Source organism: Canis lupus, chromosome 14 (genome assembly GCF_011100685.1).
Source record: "Canis lupus familiaris isolate Mischka breed German Shepherd chromosome 14, alternate assembly UU_Cfam_GSD_1.0, whole genome shotgun sequence".
In the NCBI taxonomy this organism is placed as follows: Eukaryota; Metazoa; Chordata; class Mammalia; order Carnivora; family Canidae; genus Canis; species Canis lupus.
The window spans coordinates 42,961,418-42,967,440 of record NC_049235.1 but is presented as its reverse complement, the minus strand read 5'-3'; positions in this window follow the sequence as shown (position 1 = coordinate 42,967,440).

Sequence of the window (6,023 nt, the reverse complement as noted above, 5' to 3'; positions counted from 1 at the left end):
ATTTTATTTAAATTTGCTCACATGTAAGGTGGCAGCTCCCTTCAGACCATTTGTTTGCTTTGATATATTGTTGGTGTATTTCCCTTGGCATGCTTCCCATCTTATCTGACAATTATTTCTTTTCTTCCGTGGGCTTCTGTTCTGTGCACTTTCTGGCATGACTGATATCAAAGTACTTAATAACCAGCTGACACACTGAATAAGCAGAATGGAGGTTAGCCACAGCTCTGGGGCAGGAGCCCGAAGTCTCTGAGTTGGACCACCAATCATTGTCAGATTGTGAGGTGGTCTGGAATTGGGGGGGGTTTCTTGTGAGAGGGACTGAGGTGGCCAGAGCAGTGTGCCACACCTCAGCTAGTGATCATTTACCTTCGGGTATGCAAGGATTTTGATATTTTAATGACCAGCACAGCCTACCAGTGTGTACCAGCCAAACCAACCTGTCTGTCTGCATGTGGGAGAAAGGAGGAGCTGTGTATACACATTTTTGTTGGAGGGATTGGACTCTGCTCTGTCTTCTGATAGTTGTATCAAGTCCTGCACCAGGGTGAATTCCAAATGGAGAGGAGACATATCTACTATATTACGGGGAAGGAGACCTTTGGGATGTGGTATTTTCATTTTAATTCACAGATGGGCTGGTTGTTCCGGTCTCTTGTTCCACCCATCTCTCTCTAGCAACACCCTCCTCTTCCTCCTCTTCTAAGACACACACACACACACCAGCCCCACTCAAAGAAGAGATGTCTACTCATCTTGACCCAACTTTTTTTTTTTACATTTGTTTTTATTGAATTTACCAACATGTAGTAAAACACCCTGTGCTCATCCCATCAAGTGCCCTCCTCAGTGCCCATCACCCAGCTACCTCAACCCCCTGCCTACCTCCCCTTCCACAACCCTGTTTCCCAGTTAACGGAGTCTCTCATGGTTTGTCTAATTTTTCCCAGTTTCCATCCTTTCCCTCATAATTCCTTTCACTATTTCTTATATTCCACATATGAGTGAAACCATATGATGACTGTCCTTCTCCGATTGACTTAACTTCACTCAGCATAATACCCTCCAGTTCCATCCACGTTGAAGCAAATGGTGGGTATTCGTCTCTTCTGGTGGCTGAGTAATATTCCACTGTATATAGAGACCACATCTTCTTTATTCATTCATCTGTCAAAGGACACTGAGGCTCCTTCAACAGTTTGGCTATTGTGGACATTGTTGCTATGAACATTAGGGTGCAGGTGTCCCAGCGTTTCACTACATCTGTATCTTTGGGGTAAATACCCAGCAGTGCAATTGCTGGTTGACCCAACGTTCTAATCAGTTTTTTCTAAAACCTGAGATTTTAATGAGAATTCTGGATTTTGCAAATTCCCTCAATGGGGTGGCAGGATTAGGAGTTCTTTTCATTTTTGCCAGAAAATCTGTTTTCTTTGATGGTCATCTTTTGAAGTTTAGGGCTTATTGACAAGATTGGGCTCCTTCCCTTGCTTCATTGCTAATGAATATTTTTAACCTTTATAATTTGTATTTATTTTGGTAGATCATTTTGTCAGGTTTTGGGGGATGGAGTTTCTGTGATGTGGCCCTATTTATCCTAAAAAAAAACCCAAAAACAAAACAAAAACAAAAAACCAACCACCCTAAAGCACAATTTTATTTTTTAAAAATTAAAAAAAAACTTTAGGGGTGCCTGGGTGGCTTAGTTGGGTTAAGCATCTGACTCTTTATTTCAGCTCAAGTCATGATCTCAGGGTCATGCTCAGCAGGGAGTCTGCTCCAGATTCCCTCTCTCCAACCCCCCCTTCCCGTTCTGGTGCATTTTCAATCTCTAAAATAAGTAGACTTAAATTTTTTTTTTTATCTAGGCCCCATGCCCAATGTAGGGTTTGAACTCACAACTCTAAGAGTCACATGCCCTACCAAGTGAGCCAGCCAGGCACCCCCAAGGTACTATTTTATTTTATTTTATTTTATTTTTATTTTTTAAAGATTTTATTTATTCATGAGACACATAGAGAGAGACACAGGCAGAGACACAGGCAGAGGGAGAAGCAGACTCCATGCAAGGAGCCCGATGCGGGACTCGATCCTGGGTCTCCAGGATCACACCCTGGGCTGCAGGCGGCGCTAAACCGATGTGCCACCGAGGCTGCCCCCAAGGTACAATTTTAAATGTCTAAACCAGTAACTCTGGGTTCTCAATCTGGGGTACATATCAGAATCATCAGGGAGATTTTAATAATGCAAGTGGCAGGCTGCATTCCAGAGACTGATTTAAGTGATCAGGAGAGGCTTAAACATCAGCGTTTTTATTTGCTTGTTTTTTAAGCCCTTTTTGTGATTTATTTAAACACTCAAACAGCTGAAAACTATGAGCTGGACTTTACCTTCTAATTGTCCATAATTTGATACACATAAGCACCATTTATTTTTTTTTTATTTTTATTTTTTTTTTTTTTAAAGATTTTATTTATTTATTCACGATAGTCACAGAGAGAGAGAGAGAGGCAGAGACACAGGCAGAGGGAGAAGCAGGCTCCATGCAGGGAGCCCGACGTGGGATTCGATCCCGGGTCTCCAGGATCGCGCCCTGGGCCAAAGGCAGGCGCCAAACCACTGCGCCACCCAGGGATCCCCCACATAAGCACCATTTAAAAGACATTTTATATCTGCATTAACAAAGGCAAAATATAAAAACCACAAATTATTTATATGCTGAGTGATCAGAGTATTTCTTGAGTAGCAAAGGAAGCAGGAAAGAAGAGAAGTACATGGTTTTGCTTCAATTATTTTTATCTAGCTGGATAATGGAACTCATTTGAAAGAACCAGGGGAGTACTGTGTGATGTAATGCCCAATCTCTAAGAGAGTTTTGGGATCCTCCCAAGGGCAAGAAGCCACTGGCAGGTGCTGGCGCCCTGACTTGGACAAGGTGAAGTTCATGACTTAGTGAGGAAGGAGCTACAACCAATAAACAAAACAGACACCAAAGAATTGGGTCTAATTCCCCTAGTATCATGCTTCCCACCCCTCAGTTGTAATTTATGTGGTATTTAGAAATGCAGGAGGCGTTGAGGTGAAACTGATGGCTGAGATTTATGATGTGGGACAGTTTTTAAGGAGAGGTTCAGTCTGGGCTTTGGGGAAGGGGCCAGTGGAAAGGCATTCCAAGTCTGTGAAGGAACCTGAACCATGGCATGGCGTCGTAAAGGGTTTTCAGATTTGGAAGGCAGGGGCAGACAGGCTGAAAGATCACCGAATTTGGAGGTCAAGGCCGTGGTTACTGGAGTGCAGAGGCTGAGACAGGCCGTTGTAACCAACTGGGTGGAGATAGTGGACGTGAGGCAGGAGCTCAGGGTGTCTCTGAATTTCCTGCCTGAGAGCCTGCCATGATGGTGCCATCATTGACTTAAATGGCAAAGTGTAAGTGGCAAACAAGTTTGGACCTGGGCTTTCAGAGGTAGGTAGGCCATCAAAGGGTGGAAGTTCAGGAGGCTCACGGGTCTGGTGGGAGCTCAAGACCATGGCCCAGGTGAGTGACCTGCACCTCAAGTGTAATTTAAGGACTGTCTGCAAGGAGGCTCCTGAAGGAGATGAATGAAGTTAGCATGTTTGCAGGAAAGGGAATAGAGTCAGGTCCAAATCAGGAGGAAGCAGGCAGAAAGTCACCCCATGTGCCCCAGTGATTCACAAAACCCAGGGGAAGGTTTGGTCAGTGACACATCACAGTCAGGGCAAAGGTGACAGTGGCTGTTCAGTGATCTCACGTAAAACCCTGAAGCAAGATTTGATTTTCAAAACCTCTAAAAACTTTTCCAACAACTTAGACTGTCAAGCCAAAGCAAAAAACCAAACAAACAAAAAAAACCCCGAAATTGGTCACACACTCAATGTGAGCAAAGATGTGACAACTCTGTTCTCTGAAAAAGGAGATGTGATTGCATAGCAAACCACCCAAACGTGGTTTGTGTTCGCAGTACCGATGTTGGACTATCAACACTCAACAGTTCTCTATGAACCTGAACCAGCCCTGATCCAACGGCAGCATCTCCATTTTGTGCCTCAGGAAAGGAGGATGGTGATGATGAATGTTAGGATGTGTGTGTGTATGTGTGTGTGTGTGTGTGTGAAGATGCATATACACACGTGATGTGTGCTTGTATAAAAGATCTCGGACATCTAAATGATGCATATGAATGTAAGAACAAATAAAAACACGAACTCTAGGATGGTGCCATTCCTAATTGCTCTTTTGGTTTCTCCATCATGGCCACTCAGCAGATTTTCTAGATTTTTACTCCAGCAGAACTCATGTTATCATAGAATAATAGAACAGACAGAAAATGTTACCAATATTCAGATTCTGGAATAGCGAGCAGCAGACATAGCCTCACTTTAGCTGGTCCCTCATGATCACGAGGCTGCTCTACTCTCCTACCCACTGGAACTCAGGACAGATATTCAAACATGTTCTCTTTTTGAACACACCTTGGTTCATCCTCCAGGAAGATTATCTTTTCATGCCTCCCAAGCACTGCAAAAAGTGGAGCTGAGGGACAAAACCCGACTCTTCACACAACTCCTATCTGAGTCCCTGGTGCTGGTAGGTATGGTGAAGGCAGGAGACTGACAGCTGGTCCTCATGCAGCCGTCTCTGGCAGTTTGGACGTTTGAGACTTATAAGAACAAAGCCATTACAAAAAAGCTCCTAGGGTTCTGTGGAGGATGTACCTGTAACTTAGAACAAGCAGAGCGCATACAGACTGCAGGTAGCGATGGGCACGCCCATTTTCTACAGCAAGGAGGACAGTGGTGGTGGTTCTCCAGCGTTACGTCGCTTTTTCTTGAAGATCTGCCCATATTCGGTGTGGAACAAAGACACACATGCCTGTCACAGTGATTGTTTCAACCGACAGAAGCCCAACAGAGGCAGTATAAACAAAAATGTTGTTGTAAAGGTACAGGTTTCTCCAACAGAGGTACAGGAATCTCAGGGCAGGAAAGTAGGCCTCCTGAAACCTGAAGTAGGAAGGGGAAAGCTGGCCTTCAGAGAAAGCTGGTGGGTGCCTTGGTGACAACACAGTTCTTCAGTGGGACTAGTTTTCTCTTGCATGTGGCTCAACATGGCGATTCCACGACTCCTTGCACTCAAGCATCTACCACACTGCACTTCTTCACTTTCTTCTCTTGGTTCAATCCTGCTTCCTCCCATTCTAATTGGCTCAACTCATGTATTTAAAGAGGTGGCTGGAGAGGAGGCCCCGTGTGGGCAATGCGTGGGAAACTTCTGTGGATAGGGCAGCATCCCAACACCAGCCACACAGATCTCTCTCTCTCTCTCTGCAGGTACCTCAACATCCACCAACAAGTATAAGAGGGAGAAAACCCAACAGGTTCAACCCTACTTTGGTATCAAGTGATTTAGGCAAAAAAGTATTGACTACTGAACATAAGCTTATTAATCACAAAGCCATTCAAATATTATACATAGCAAACTCATCCTTCTCTTCTGCATTTGTGGTTTCTCTGAAAACAGAATTAAACTGGCCCAAGGAACACAGCTGCCATGAAAGGAAATAGTCTTCTTTCTAGAGTGCTAGGAACATCCAGCGCAATGCCATTACATAGGTCTTTTGGTGCTGCAAAATTAATTTTTGTTTAGGTTTTAACCAGTTTTTTTTTTTTTTTTTTTTAAAGATTTGAGTTAGAGAGTTGAGCACACACACAAGTGGGGGAAGGGGCAAAGGAGATAATATCCAAGCAGAGTCTCTGCTGAGAGTGGAGCCTGACATGGAGCTTGATCCCCGACCCTGAGATCATGACCTGGGCCAAAACCAAGAGCTGGACACTTAACTGACTGAACTACCCAGGCATCCTGGTTTTAGCCAGTTTTATATAGATTTTGGAGCTAGGCTGCCTGAGTTGGTAGCCTGACTCTCCTCCCTAACAGCTGTGGGATCTTAGGCAAGGAGCTTCCTCAGTCTGCACCTCAGTGTTCTTTTTTTTCCACCTCAGTGTTC